The following is a 16,258-nucleotide window of genomic DNA, read 5'->3' on the forward strand; positions in this document are numbered from 1 at the left end:
TGTCTATGGGAGGTATCACTCCCACATGGTTCTCCCAACTCCCTGTTCCCCAGGTTAAACCCTTGTGTAATTCCTCCTCCTGGAGTACAGACCGAATCTGGGATTATGAGGAGATATCCATCTTATGATTAGCTTACATTAAATGACAAAGGTGAAGAGATTTTATAGATATCCTTAAGGTCCGTAATCAGTTGGCTTTGAGTTGATTAAAAGAGACATTATCCTGGGTGGGCCTGACCTTATCAAGTGAACTCTTAAGGCTGGCCTTCAAGCAGGAAGTTGCCATGTTGGGGGAAGGCCTAGGAAAGGAGCCCTCTGGCCTGTGGAACGTACCCTCCAGGAGCTGAGAGTAATCCCCGGCCAACAGCTTCCCAGAAAATGGGGACGTGAGTTTTACAGCTGCAGGAGGGTGAATTCTGCCAACAACCAGAGGAAGCCTGGAAGCCAGTTTCCCTAGTTGAGCTCCCAGATAAGGGTGCAGCCAGCCAACACCTTAATTTCACCCACGTGAGACACTCAGCAGGGAACCCAACTAAAACATGCCAGATTCCGATCCTCGGGAACCGGAAGATAATAAATTTAAGATTGCAGGATGCTACGTTTGTGGCCTTTTGTTATGCAGCAGCAGAAAGCAAATATACCGCCAAAGGCCACAGCAAATGGTGCGTGCCCCCTTGCGTGCTAGGAGATCGTAGACACTGGGCAGGACCTGCCATGTATTCTTGCTGTTCTATTTGCCTTGGGTGCCGTTATCGTTGACTTGAGCTTCGTGTCTAAATAGCCCTTCGTCTACCTATCTTGTGTGCACACCTTCTATAATTAAATGTAATAAATGTTTTTCTATTCCCATCTTGATGATGATGCAATGATCTCTACAAAGGATTTGCATGTTAATTTGTTTTGTCCTCTAAGGTAGACTCCTAAACTCCAAAGCCTGGCAGATGCTTTTCTGCTCGGAATCCCAAGTTGCACTTATAAACAGAATAAGGAGTAGAAGAAATTAGAGACCGGCAACGGTGAGATTTAAAGTTCCCGGGGGAGCGGTAAACCTAACAGAAAACCTGCAGTTTGTCTGCGTAATCACACAGACCATTTAGATCTGGGGGTTATTGTTTAGTTAGCTCAGAATTATATAGAGGCCTTAAGCAATCTTATTTTGGTGATTTCAGAGTCCACAGTGGTATATTTCTGTATCATTGGATTGCAGCCGGAATCCAAATACACTGCAAGATAGACTCACAACCCTCTATGTCATGGCAGTGCCAGCCCCAAAGCTCCCCCCTATTCCATCCAAAGACAGATGGACAACAAACGTCCTTCTGTTATTGGTACACAGCTCAAACTGAATGGGGTTTATCAGGATTTTGCATCTAATCCCTCTTCTTAAGGGACTCTGGCTGTTAGCTTTGGCAGACAAGAGAAGGAGAACCAGCTGTTTGAATGCTGGAGGGCAGAGTTCTTAAGTTAAAAAACTTTTTTAATGACTTTCGTTTTCTTGCACTGGCAGGTGACAATCTAAGCATGAGCCTTTCCGATCAGTATCGGTGGGTATGACTTATGAATTAATCTCCATAGCCAAGCCCTCCCCCCCTCCAGATACACCCAACATGTGCCAACTAAATCTTTAGTAACAAGCCTCTCTGTGTTTTTCACCCTAGAGAATAAAGCCAGTATGAGAATTTCTGAATAACAGTGATAAAAAAATAAAATGTATTCATGAAGTAGAACATTTTTATTTTAAAATTTCCATAAAAGGCATTCTCCCCTGGCATGGAACATCCGGCTTATGAACGTACTTGCAAAGCCTCCAGCTGTTTCTCTTCATTTCTCCCCCATCAATTACAACCAACATCTTAAAAAGGCACAATAGGATTTTCCCAAATAATCACCAACACATGATGAAATTACCTCTCCAGATCTAAAAACTCCAGCAAAGAATTCGGAGGGGCTTACTATCTCATTTGCTAATAGTGCCCTATTCAGAGTTACCTACAACCGCCCTACAGTCAGAGCAATAATTTTTTGTTGCCACACTCCGGGGGTATCCAGTTATCTTAACAACTGTCATGAAATTCTGAAAGAAAAATTAATTTAAATCTGCTCTCGTAAAAACAACAATAAAAAAAATGACTAACATGTATCCTGTTATCCTGAGGAAAACAGAATGGGAGAAGTCCTAAATCAGAAATAGAAAATAAGACATCATAATTGCAAAGGGTCTGGCTGTTCTAGACTAAGGCAATGACTCCCAAACATGACTGTGCATAACAATTTGCAGAAAGAGGTTGAAGATGCATATTTCCAGGTCCACACCACATCTTCTGAATCAGAATTCCTGAGGTAGAACTGAAGATCTGCATTCATACAGCAGTCGCCAGGTATTTCTGATGGAGATAGATCGTAAACTGCAGTTCAGGAACCACAAAAATTAGGAGCTGTATCAATACATCTCATTGATTAGATAACATTAATTCTAGTGTAATCTTGAGAACAAGCTATTCTAATCACTTAAAATTAAAAAGAGAGACTTTCGATCTGAGCCCTTGCATTTAACTTCCCATTCTCCCAAATTCCCAATGGAATGACCAGAGGAATTCGAAAATCCTGGAAAATCTGTTCAGCTTTGAATATCAGGAAAGGAAACCAAACTCCTGTGGGAAAAGTCAAGGCATTTCTGCAGAATGTATCACAAGCAAGACTGGATTGGGAGACATCCTAGTCACTCCCACTAAAGCCCTATCCCTTCCTCACATTCAGTTCCTGTCCCCAGCCCTCGCCGCCCCCTTGCCCCCCCTTCTCCTGCTGCAGCCTTCCAGCAGGTCCCCTATCCAGAACCTCCACTCTTCCCACCCCTCTCCTGATGCAAGGAAGGGGGACGGTCTCTTTCCTAGTGGCACTGAGGATTACAGCCATATACGAATTTAACAGAGAAAAAGCAGGAAGACCCTTACTACCATCCAGGGAATCGCTGATGATTTTGATAAAAAGAAACTAGTGAAGATGTTTAAGAAGAAATTTGCCTGCATTTGTCCTGTGCTTGAACATCCAGAATATGGAGAAGTAATTCCACTATGGGATGATTCGCGTGAGAACATAAGCCAGTTCCCGGAAGAGACTGGATTGGCTAAGGACGACCAGCTGAAGGTTCATGGGTTTTAAGTCTTTTGGCTCATGGAAGCTTAAGTGAGGATTTCCTTGCAATGAGTAGACTTGCCCTCTGTCCCTTGTCACAAGCTGTAAAACCTCACAGCTTGTACACTGTATACATTTGGGGTCTGCTTCTAACTTGACCTAGTGTAAATCCTTCCTGCAATAACTGAAAAGAGAAAAGAAAAGAAAACAAAGACTGGGTTGAGAAAATGGCTGGCAAGCTCACAAATCACAAACCAACCCTAAGCACAGAGCAGCACAGGGCCTGGAGGAAAAAATGGACATTAGGACAATGGAGGGTTTGGGAGGGAGGCTGCAAATCTAGAGCTAACAAGGATGAGATTACTCTGCATAGTTGGCTCCCATCTTACCCTTGAACTGGAGAAGAGGGGCAGGGCCACAGCTGGCCTCTAAAGAGACAGGCTGTGCCAGTTAGTGAACAGAGACATTATCCCAGCCCACAAAGAGGGAACAGACTCTCTTTGGCATGGGGCAAAACTCCCTGATGTGGCTGGCCCGGGCTTTCATTCACAACCTACACTGCACAGAGAATTGCCCTGTCCTTTGTCAGTATACAGCTACAGTAGAGCTAACTCTACCTTCTTCTTCTCCTTCCTTTCCTTCCCTCCTTCTCTCCTTCCTTCCTCCTTTCCTGTTCTTCCTTTCTCTCTCTCTCCTTCCCTCTCTCTTGTCGTTTCCTCTTTCTTCTTGATTTAGACCAACACAGTCCTTGAAGGAAATCACACAAATCTCCAAGTATGGAAAAGCTTATCATCTCCTCCCCCACCTTACTTATCCGGTCACTCCCTCATTCCCTATCCTACCCAGGCATGCTTATTCCTAAGGATAAGCAAAGAGAAAATTATAATATAAAGATTAAGTAGTTTAAAAGAAGACAATCAAAGTGAGTAGGCAGAAAAAATATGCCCTTCTAGAATGGCTTTATTAGTGAAAGTTAGGAAAAACCACAAAAAATCTCTAATGTGTATTTTCTAAAAGATCCAAAAGACATTTTATCTACTTAATAAAAAGCATGAAGTTATAACCTGGGAGCAGGAAAACCTGCTTTGAGATGAAAAATACGACCATCAAGTTTTCTCATGCCATGGAATTTGTGAACACAAGATGAGATTCTGTAGAATAAGAATCAAGGCATGAGTAAAATAAGCTAGAGAAATTCTTCCAGAACTTCTAGGAAGAGTAGAAAATGTTGCCAGAAAAGTTTAAGCCTTTAGAAGACAGATCGAGGAAAGCTAAAATAAGTTTCGTAACAAGTCTAAAAGGAAAGAATTTAACAGATGGAGTAGCAAAAGTAAAAAAAAAAGAAAAGGAAAACAAAGACTAAGTGAGGGTGGCCAAAAGGTGCAAACCTCCAGGTATGAAATAAATAAGTCATAGAGATGAAATGTGCAGCACCATGACTATAGTTACTAATACTGTATTGCTTATTTGTAAGTTGTCAAGAGTAGATCTTCCAAGTTCTCATCACAAGAAAACAAATTTGTAACTATGTATAGTGATGGATGTTAAAAAGAATTAGTGTCAAAAAATGGGCAGAAGATATGAACAGACACTTCTCCAATGAAGACATACAAAGGGCTATCAGACACATGAAAAAATGTTCCTCATCACTAGCCATTAGGGAGACTCAAATTAAAACTACATTGAGATACCACCTTACACCAGTTAGAATGGCCAAAATTAGCAAGACAGGAAACAATGTGTGTTGGAGAGGATGCGGAGAAAGGAGAACCCTCTTATACTGTTGGTGGGAATGCAAGTTGGTACAGCCACTTTGGAGAACAGTGTGGAGATTCCTCAAGAAATTAAAAATAGAGCTTCCCTATGACCCTGCAATTTTACTACTGGGTATTTACCCCAAAGATACAGATGTAGTGAAAAGAAGGGCCATCTGTATCCCAATGTTTATAGCAGCAATGGCCACGGTCGCCAAACTGTGGAAAGAACCAAGATGCCCTTCAACGGACGAATGGATAAGGACGATGTGGTCCATATACACTATGGAGTATTATGCCTCCATCAGAAAGGATGAATACCCAACTTTTGTAGCAACATGGACCGGACTGGAAGAGATTATGCTGAGTGAGATAAGTCAAGCAGAGAGAGTCAACTATCATATGATTTCACTTATTTGTGGAGCACAACAAATATCATGGAGGACAAGGGGTGTTAGGAGAAGGGAGCTGGGGTAAATTGGAAGGGGAGGTAAACCATGAGAGACTACGGACTCTGAAAAACAATCTGAGGGGTTTGAAGTGGCGGGGGGACTGGGAGGTTGGGGTACCAGGTGGTGGGTAATAGGGAGGGCACGTATTGCATGGAGCACTGGATGTGGTGCTAAAACAATGAACACTGTTATGCTGAAAAGAAATAAAAAATAAATAAATAAATAAAACAAACAAACAAAAAGAATTAGCGTGGTGATGGTTCTGAGCTATATGCATGTATCAAATCAAGATGGTGTCCGCTTGAAACTAATACATTGTTATTTTTCCAAAAAAAATGTAGATAAGAAGAAAAAGCAATAGAAAATAAAATTCATCTATGCTGAAAGAAAGACATGTGACTCCAAAGAGAGTGGACATAGTCATTAAAACAGACTTAAATTTGAAACAGCCTGATCAAATATTTAAATTTCAAGGCTAAAGAAAAGATTTTATAAGCATCAACACAGTGGGGTGAAGATAAGTGATTTACAAAAGAAAAATATAAACTTTCAAGTTGGCACCAAACTTTTTTGGCAATACTGAATGGCAGAAGATCATGGAGGATTGTCTTCAGAGTTTAAGAAACCCATTGTATTATCCAAGAATCCTATATCCAATCAAGCTCCTGCATGGAGAAGAGGAAAGAAAAGATGAAATGTAATACCTATGCAGATTTCCAGAAAAATTACGAAAAGAAAGTGGCAGCTGATGGAGATAAAAGTCAAGATCAGAATCCTAAGAGGGAAGGGGCACCTGGGTGGCTCAGTCAGTTGAACATCCAACTTCTGATCTCAACTCAGGTCTTGATCTCGGGTTATGAGTTCAAGCCCTGGGCATGGAGAATTTTTCAGGACTCGAACTCACAACCCGGAGAGAAAGAAAGAAACCTAAGAAGAGAGAAGACAGTATATAAAAAGAGGTAGTGCTTTTAGCATGGTTAACATGTACCAAGCAAAAGTGCTTTACATTTAGTAGTAACCCAGCAATACTTAAAAGGTAAAATCTATAATGCATTCATAAAAGGCATAAATTTTATGTGCTATATACAAAAACATTTCAGAAAAACAGCAAAATCCAGTGAGACAATGAAAAAATTGATAAAGAATAATCATGGAAAGGAACATTTAAAGGTTTCTTAGTCTCCAGTCATTCAAGACAAAAGTCAAGCATATAAAACAATTGGATATTGTATTAATGTGTTAATTTACTAGATAGCAAATTGTAAATTATAGTAATATAGAAATAGGTGAGACAAATTGTGTTTAAGGACACTGCCTACAGAGCCATACAACATGGATTCCAAATGTGTTTCCCCCACTTAGCTAGCTAAACTTGCGGCAAAATACTTACAAACTTTCTGCCTCAGTTTCCTTATTAGAAAGTGAAGAACATAACTGTTGTGATGATTAAATATATTTATATATATGAAATACTAATAACAGTGGCCAGCTTATTATAGGTACTCAATCAATATTAATTGCTACCACAATAGCAATCAACGATAGTATACATGGAATTTTTTTAAAAGATTTTATTTATTTACTTGACAGACAGAGATCACAAGTAGGCAGAGAGGCAGGGAGAGAGAGAGGGGGAAGCAGGCTCCCTGCTGAGCAGAGAGCCAGATGCAGGGCTCGATCCCAGGACACTGGGATTATGACCTGAGCTGAAGACGAAGCTTAACCCACTGAACCACCCAGGTGCCCCAGTATATATGGAATTTTGAACTTCACTAACAGAATGTTCTTTCTTTCCAAAGATATCTTAGGGATATTTACAAAAAATCACAACTCAATGTGCCACAGAAAACTCAATAAATTATTAAAGGTAGAAATTGTATGAATTACGTATCTAAACACAATAAAATTCTAGGAGTAAGTGGTAAACAAACAAAAAAAAGTCAGTCTACAAGGAAATTTTAAAACCTGCTCCTACATAACTCCTGAATAAAAGAAGAAATCAAAGTGCATTTATAAATTCTCTAGAATATGACCCCATGACATGTCTGTACATTAAACCTAGGTGATCATGGTAAAACAAGAAAACATTTAGAATACAACAGCGAAGAACACCTTCGTGACTTTAAGCAAGATTTTTTAAACAAGAAAAAAAAGCACCTCTTCAAAGGAAATAAAAATGTAATACACAGGATGATATTAAGATCACAAAACTACATCAAAAAGACACCATTGAGACAGTGAGCAGAAACCTATAGAAGATACGATATGCATATGTAACAAAGATCTCATATCCAGAGAAAATAACTTTTAAAACTCAGTAAGGGGGTGCCTGGGTGGCTCAGTGGCTTAAAGCCTCTGTCTTCTGCTCAGGTCATGATCCCAGGGTCCTGGGATGGACTCTCTGGGATTGGCTTCTCTGCTCAGCAGGAAGACTGCTTCCCCCTCCCTCTCTCTCCACCTGCGCCTCTGCCTACTTGTGATCTCTGTCTATCAAATAAATAAATAAAATCTTAAAAAAAAAACAAAACCTCAGTAAGACCTAATGGTGACATCACAAAGGAAGATACCGGAATAGCCAGTAAACTCTGGAAAAATAGTAACTTTGCTAATTATCAGAAAAATGCAAATTAAAGTCACAATATGAGGCCATTGCACATTTACTAGAATGGCTAGAATTAAAAAGGACCCTCAATACCAAATTTTGACAAGGATGTAGAGTAATCAAATATCCCAATTATTACTGGTGAGGGTGAAACTGGTACAACCAGTCTGGAAAACTGGTTGGTACTATCTACTAATGCTGAACACATATATTCCAGGTGCATTTCCAAAGAAAATGTATCTAGATGTTCACCAAAAGGCATCTACCAGAATGTTCACAGTGGCACTATTTAAGAAACTCTGTAATTAGAAATGATCCAAAAAAAAAAAAAAAAAACCACACCCAAAAATAAATTATCCCAATGTCCATAAACAGTAGAACAGATGAGCATATTGGGATGTATTCACAGGATGGAATATTATATAGCAATGAGCATGAATAAATAATATCACCGATAATATTATAGCTGAAGCTCATAAACCATGTTGAGCCAAAGAAGTTACACAGAAAGACCGTAAGTATGTTTCCATTTATATAAAGTACAAAAAAGGAAAAATTAATCTATCATGTTTAAAGTTGAGATATTAGTTACTCCTGAGAGGCTGTAACTAGAAGGGAGAGTTCTGGGGAGCTGGGTACATTTGATTTCTTGATCTAGGTGCAGGTCTCACAGGTTTGATCAGTCGTGGCTGGTTATATGAGTGTGTTCATCGAGCTTTGGGTACCTGGATGGGTCAGTCAGTTAGGTGTCTGCCTTTGGCTCAGGTCATGATTCCAGGGTCCTGGATGGAGCCCCTCATTGGGCTCCCTGCTCAGCGAGGAGTCTGCTTCTCCCTCTGCCCCTCCCCTCACTTGTTGCTCGTGCTCTCTCTCTATCTCCCTCAAATAAAAAATAAAATCTCAAAAAAAAAAAAGAAGTCATTGAGCTATACAGCTACAGCATGTACTCTTTTCCCTATGTATATTAATTATCCTTCAACAAAACATTTAAAAAATCTTATAGGATTGGGTCCAAATGTACTCAGGAAAATGCACAGCATTTTATGCTTAACAAAAGAATACCACTCAAGAAGCTATAAAAATAACAATAAAATGAAACTAAGAAATAGAAGCAGAAAAGGGAAATTAATGGAGATTAAAAACTGTAATTTAATGAATTGCAAAATAGGAAAAGACAAAATTGATTAAAAAAATTCCAAGCACTAGTTATTTGGAAAAAAAACAAAAACAAAAACAAAAAACAAAGAAGATAAACAAAGTTCTAGAGCTCCTAAATGAGGAGGAAAAAAAAGGCAAAACCTAAATTTGAAACACACCAAGGGAGAGAGGGGATATTATTATAGATGAGTTTTTCTCAGCGGTTGGTACTATTTATATTTGGGCCAGGCAATTCCTTCTTGTGCAGGGGGCTCTCTTCTGCTCCGTAAGATGTTTAGCAGCAACCCTGGAGTTTCCCACCTAGTTTCTGTGGGATGACCACCCCCAACTATGACATTCAAAAATGTCTCCATACCTCACCACCTGTCCTCTGCAGAAGCAGGTCACCCTCAGTTGAGAAGCACCCGCCATAAACTGTATTGTGAAAGAATTTTCTAGGAAAACATGCACTGTGAAAATTGATTGAAAATGTAGTAGAGGGACACCCAGGTGGCTCAGTCATTAAACCTCTGCCTTCAGCTCAGGTCATGATCCTGGGGTCCTGGGATGGAGCCCCACATCAGGCTCCCTGCTCAGCAGGGAGACTGCTTCTGCCGCTGCCTGCCACTCCCCCCACCACACTCCACTCCCCACTTGTGCTCTCTCTCTTTCTCTCTCTCTCTGACAAATTAAAGAAATAAAAATCTTTTTTAAAAAAAGAAAGAAAATGCAATAGAAAATCTCAATAAACAAATAACAAAGACATTGAAATTTTTATTAAAGCCACATTATCCCCCCAAAATGCCAATTCTGCACTTTCTATGCTGTTACATTAATTTGTCTGTCTGTTCATTCCCTGGTAATTATTGCAACAGACCATTCCTTTTAAACTTCTAAGAACTAGACCATTCTTCTCCTATTTAGAACGTTATAAAGAGGACCCACGCAGTAGACATATAATGAAAGTTACATATAGGATCCTCCTTTCTTCCAGGCATAGATAAGGCACTTCTCAAATGCAGTTTATGACCTGTTTCAGGGGAGAAGGGCAAAACTGTGGGAGGTCACCATGACCTTCCAGCTTCTGCCATTTTTCTCAAACTCGTTAAGCTTAAAATATTCACTATGCCAAGGTGGACATTTAGGGGGCAGTGCGTCCTGAACTCCACCAAAACCATTCTGTTCAAACTTCTAAATAGCCTTTGCATCTAAACTTTGAGCGAAGGCAATGTATGACCAAAGAGAGAGAAAGAACAAAAAAGGCAATGCAGATATTCCAAAGCTAAAAATAAATCCTTGCAAGAGTAGAGGTGTATAATCAAATTTACACACACACACAAAGAGTTCCATTACCTCTTTCTCTTCCAATAAGCTTCTGTGTATGACATCCCAGCAAGCACGTGTATACGGACTTGTTCTTTACAAGCAGGAAACCTGAGAGGGAGATGAACCCTGAGAGACTCTAGACTCTGGAAAACAAACTGAGGGTTTCAGAAAGGGGGGATGGGGTGGGGGATGGTAGCAGGGTGATGGGTATTAAGGAGGACACGTGGGGTGATGAGCACTGGGTGCTCTACACAACTAATGAATCATTGAACACTACATCAATAGCTAATGATGTGCTATATGCTGGTTAATTAAATATAATAATAAAAAATAAATAAAAGCAAATAAAAGCAGGAAACCTACTTCTCTACAAACACTGGTTTGTTGATTCATTTTCTTGACTAAAAGGTCAGCTCCAAATGGTTGCAGGAGCTTAATAAATAAGCACGAAGTGCGAGCTCCCTGAGGACAACTGTGTCTTATTCAGTCATATTTTCCAAGAGCTTCAGGAATAGTATAGGCAGGCAAGATTGCCTACGTTTAATTGAGAACATACTCTCAAGACCAACGGGCACGCGGTCCCTCAGTGTCCATCCACGCGGCAAAACTGTGGGAAGAATAATAGGTCTCAAAATTGCACACTGGAGGGTTGTTCTGGGACATCAAAGGACAAGAGCCTAAAAATACAGTCTCTCCTCTGAATGCCATTTGCCTCAGGTCAATAATATGCAGAAAATACGATCATCGGACAAATGAATATCGGCTTGCCTCCAACCACAGCACAAAAGGAAAAGAACGATAAGACTTGTCAGTAAAAGCATTCTCGGTCCAGATGCACTGCTTCTCGGAGGCTTTCTTCCATGCCCCCCAGGGTTGTTCATTTTATACATTCCAGCAACTGCTAGGATTGAGATGTTCTAAAGTGAGGGAGAGTGTATAGGAAACATGGCCCTTATGATTTGTCAGCTTCTTAAAAGGCACTGTATTTCCTGGACAAACAAAATGAGGACTCTGACATGCTCCCGATATTTTTAAAGTTTTGCAGTTCATCTGTCAAGTTGTAGACTATACCAGACCCCCAAATTCCCTTACTTCTTCCTCTCTTACCCCAGGCTTGACTTTCATCTCAGATCTAGTTTCAACGGTCCATTGCCTTAGAAGCCTGGTAAGTTCGTTTTCATGTTTATTAAACACTAAAAATAAGTGAATCACTCTGCTAGATGCTTTACATATTGTACCCAATGTAACCTTTAAATAACAAGTCAGGAAACAACAAATGTTGGCGAGGATGTGGAGAAAGGGGAACCCTCCTACGCTGCTGCTGGGAATGCAAGTTGGTGCAGCCATTTTGGAAAAGTGGGGAGATTCCTCAAAAAGTTAAAAATAGAGCTACCCTATGACCCAGCAACAGGCACTACTGGGTATTTACCCCAAAGACACAGATGTAGTAAAAAGAAGGAGCACATGCACCCCAATGTTCATAGTAGTAATGTCCACAATAGCTAAACTGTGGAAGAAGCTGAGATGCCCTTCAACAGACAAATGGAAGAAGAAGATGGGGTCCATGTATATAATGGAATATGACTCAGTCACCAGAAAGGATGGATACCCACCATCTGCACTGACATGGATGGAGCTGGAGGAGATTATGTTGAATGAAATAAGTCAAGCAGAGAAAGACAATAATCATATCATTTCACTTACTTGTGGAGCATAAGGAATAGCATGAAGAACATTAGGAGAAGAAAGGGAAAAATAAAGGGGGGGAATAAAAGGGGGAGATGAACTATGAAAGACTATGGACTAAGGGAAGCAAACTGAGGGTTTCAGAGCAGAGGGAGTGGGGGGATGGGTTAGCCCTGTGATAGGTATTAAGAAGGACACATATTGCATGGAGCACTGGGTGTTATACGCAAACAATGTATCATGGAACACTGCCTCAAAAACTAATGATGTCCTGTATGGTGACTAACATAACATAATACAATAAAAATAAATAGTCCTCCTGAGGCTTGTGTCTTTATTCTTATTTGTAGGTGAGGAAACTAAATGTCAGAGACCAACTGACCGTCTCCCCCCGCCCCCCACTAGCCAAACCAATGCAGAACTGCATAGTGGAGACCTCATCAGAGTTCATGATCTCTCCGTTGTCCAGGCCTACCTCCATGTTGACCCCACCCATGGAGCTTTCAGATGGCATCCTCTTTGTAAGATCTGGTCAGATGGGGTTTCGTTCTCCCCATCTCCCCACCTCCTCACCCACCCCCATCCCCAGTAAGAATTCCAAAATAGGAAAGCAGTTTGCCTTATTCCTTCCATGTCCCAGATGACCCAGCCTGAAGCCAGTCCGACCAGGAGCAATGTAGTACAGTGAAAAGCTCTACGCTCTACGCTAGCGGAGGTATTGTATGACCCAGATTGCTTCTATCCCAACTGTAATTGGCTGTATAAACTGTGTCCCATTGTTCCATGTTCCTAGCCTCACATTCCTCATCTCTAAATGAAAAGGTTAACCCTCCAGTTCCATAGGATATTATAGCTCGATCTATAATTGAATTTCTATGGAAGTAGGTATATTTCGTGAATTTCTTTAAATTAGCATTTAATCAGTAAATTGCAAAGTAGGGACAGTGCCCATGACTTTAAAAAAAAAGAAAGAAAGAAAGAAAGAAATCGTAGTCTCTCAAGTACACTCCAATATCATTTGGATTATGTTCCCAAAAATCCTTTTTTTTTTTTTTTAAGGAATCCCATTATTTTTTTAAAAGCCCTCATTAACATGTTTTTGTTTATGATTTAGCATTTAAAACGTGCTGTTCCCCTATTGAAATTCCTTTACTCAAGACCTAGGAGAGAGTGGATTCCTTAAGATGTTCCAAGTACAGCAACACTTTCGCGATCAGGCAGTAATAAATGGAGAATGACAGAGAGTGCTGACCATGGTGCATTTCATGGTGAGAATGGTAAGGACTTAGCAGCTTCCCATTAAATTAATGAGAAACCCCAGCCTTCTTGGCCAGCGGGAGTGAGCAAGATAATGGAGACATCTGAACACCTCTCTACCACCCTGGGATGAAAAGCAAGATCAAAAGGACAACTAATTCAGTTAAGTGTTTGGCTTTCCACACAATTTATCCCCCAAATCGGGCTGTTACTGCATTATTCCCCGAGGTTACTTTTCAGAAATCAGCAGCCACTGAAATAGCCTTTTAAAGGTATTTTAGGTGGCGTGCACCCTTCTTCCCCGAACAAATAGGAAATGAAAAGACCGGGAATGCCTCCGGATCTCTCACACTGTCCAGTGATTTTACGTCATGGTGTGCTTGCTTTTGCCATCTGCAAATCTTTGAGCTGCTCTGTGAAGGAAGACATCGCAATTAGTTAAAGATAAGTAAATAAATAAACTGGGATCTAATTGTGGGTTTTTCTCGAGGAGGAGTGCAAACATCAAAGACATATTGGATTAGGAATTAGGCAAGTTTTGCTTCTCACAGCCTGTGCAGCAGCGGGGAGTGACTCATTCAGTCTTTCAAGGCCTCAGTGCCGTTGTTGGTCAAAGAACTGGTTTGACGATGTGATAGGTAAGTTTTTCCAACATTTTGAAATATGCTGCCTCTTTGAAAATGAAGAGAGAGGAGGCAGATGTGTCGGGAGCTCGTATGTTGTTGAAAACGATACTCCATGACTGACCTTTTCTTGGACACAGATCTTCTGGAAACGGGAATAGTTGTCTCTACTATGTTTTCCTGTTGAACACAAATTCTGATCCACAAAGTTTCCATTTGTGTCCTCGAGAGTGGGCATGGAACGTTCTTCCCGCTGCCACTCTTAGTATCCTTTGCCATAATTTGGATCACTTTTTCAGTCAACACAGATCGACTAGTCTGGATATAATTTGGTGATTGTTTGACATATATTGGTCCATAATTCCCTTGACCCCCTTGAAAAAAAGCCTTACAGATCACCTGGGAGGAGTTTATTTCTTATACGCTTTTTAAATATAGTTCACATAATGACTGCATTTCCATTTTTTAAAGATGTATTTATTTATTTGAGAGAGAGAGAGTGCACAGGCGGGGGGTGGGGCAGAGGGAGAGGGAGAAGCAGACTCCCCGCAGAGCATGGAGCCCAGTGGCAGGCTCATTCCCAGGAGCCCCTGTATTTCCATTTAATAGGTGAACCCTCTATGTCTTTTCTAATTCCTTAGACTGCCTTGTCTCATCATGTCCATACCCATGAACATCTTATGGAAGCAGGTTTCAAGAGAGCTGTTAAAACATGGAAGATATTGGGGCACCTGGGTGGCTCAGTGGGTTAAGCCTCTGCCTTGGGCTCAGGTCATGATCTCAGGGTCCTGGGATCAAGGCCCGCATCGGGCTCTCTGCTCAGCAGGGAGCCTGCTTCCCTTCCTCCCTCTCTGCCTGCCTCTCTGCTTACTTGTGATCTCTGTCAAATAAATAAATAAAATCTTAAAAAAAAAAAAAAACACTGAAGATAACTTAGAGTTTAGGATAAAAGTTTAAATTATGAAAACCTAGAACATTAACATTTCCATGAGGAAACACACAGGGACTTGCTAGACCTGTATGTTCTATAGACTTCTCAGAGATCTCAAGCCCTGGGAAAATAAATCAAAATTTAATATGAGAAGGTTCTTTGCAGGTTTTTATAAAAGTCTGCAAAAAAGAAAAATAGCAACCTTGAAAACCTACTATTTGTCAAGCACTTTACCTGCATTAGCTTGTTTTGTCTCCTATTAGCCTTAAAAGAGTTTTGATTTACAAATAAAGAAACTGAGACTAAGTAATGCTAAGTAATGAAGGCGTGCCCTTATAGCTCATAAGCAGCAGAACCAGTATTCCAACTCTGGTCTCTATGGCTCTGAAATGTTGTTCTTTCACTGTATATCACTGCTTCTCTCCCAAAAGCCTGTCTGATATTCCCCTTTCCTCTGTCTTTTGAACTTGTCTTTCTCTCTCCCTCTTTAAGCTCAAGGTGAAGGCTTTTTAGTTCAACTCTTTCCCACCTGCCAAGATTCTGAATCTAATAATAAAATATTTTATTATTAAAGCTAGCATTTATTAAGAACAATGTGACCTAAGCCCTTTATAAACATCCTCTTTTTTAATGTATGATAGGGGCAGATGTTTTAATAGGTGTTTACAGATTTGAAAACAAAGGTTTAAGGAGATGCAGCAGTTGGCCTCAAATAAAATTGTTGGTTGTTTCTAAAGAAGAACATCAATTTCTATCTGTCTAATTATAAAACTTGTATTCTTGACCACGATGAAGAAATCTAGGACTGAGAAAGAAAATATGCGGTAAGACTTCTTTTATTTCAATTAGGAAGAATTTAATTGTATTCAATTCATACCTTTAAAAAAAAAAAGATTTGGTTGTTGATCTTTACTCTAAAAAGTCCCTTTAACTTCTTGCTTTTCAAAAACGACTTGTTCTGCACCTAGGAAAAACAAAAACAAAAGAACCAAACCCTATGAAATGCTCCTGGAATTATGATAAACTACTGCCATCCAGTGGCCATCAAGGGAAACACATAGCAAATATTTTAGAACCACAAATGACCATCATTTAAATATGAAAGGACACGTTGAGATTGAAGGGAAATCTTTAATAGTAAACATCTTTATGATTTTATTACTTATCCTGGACCTGAGTCATCTCAAAGTGAATAAACTGAGCCTGTGTATATCGTGATATAAATGTTGGTATTAGAGACCTTTAAACAATTAAAAAACGCAAATGAAACAAAATGAACACACCTATGTAATTGAGAATTTCTCTTAGCTTTTCTGTAAACTTTTGGGTTTGACACAATTTTTGTTAGCGTATATGTC

The 16,258-nt window shown here is 40.1% G+C and overlaps 1 pseudogene; it reads left to right on the plus strand.

The window, feature by feature from the left end:
* Positions 1 to 539: 539 nt before the first annotated feature.
* LOC131825667 (eukaryotic translation initiation factor 1-like) lies at positions 540 to 3,159 on the plus strand (annotated as a pseudogene).
* Positions 3,160 to 16,258: the final 13,099 nt, after the last annotated feature.

The sequence above is a fragment of the Mustela lutreola genome, chromosome 2, assembly GCF_030435805.1.
Source record: "Mustela lutreola isolate mMusLut2 chromosome 2, mMusLut2.pri, whole genome shotgun sequence".
Taxonomy (NCBI): domain Eukaryota; kingdom Metazoa; phylum Chordata; class Mammalia; order Carnivora; family Mustelidae; genus Mustela; species Mustela lutreola.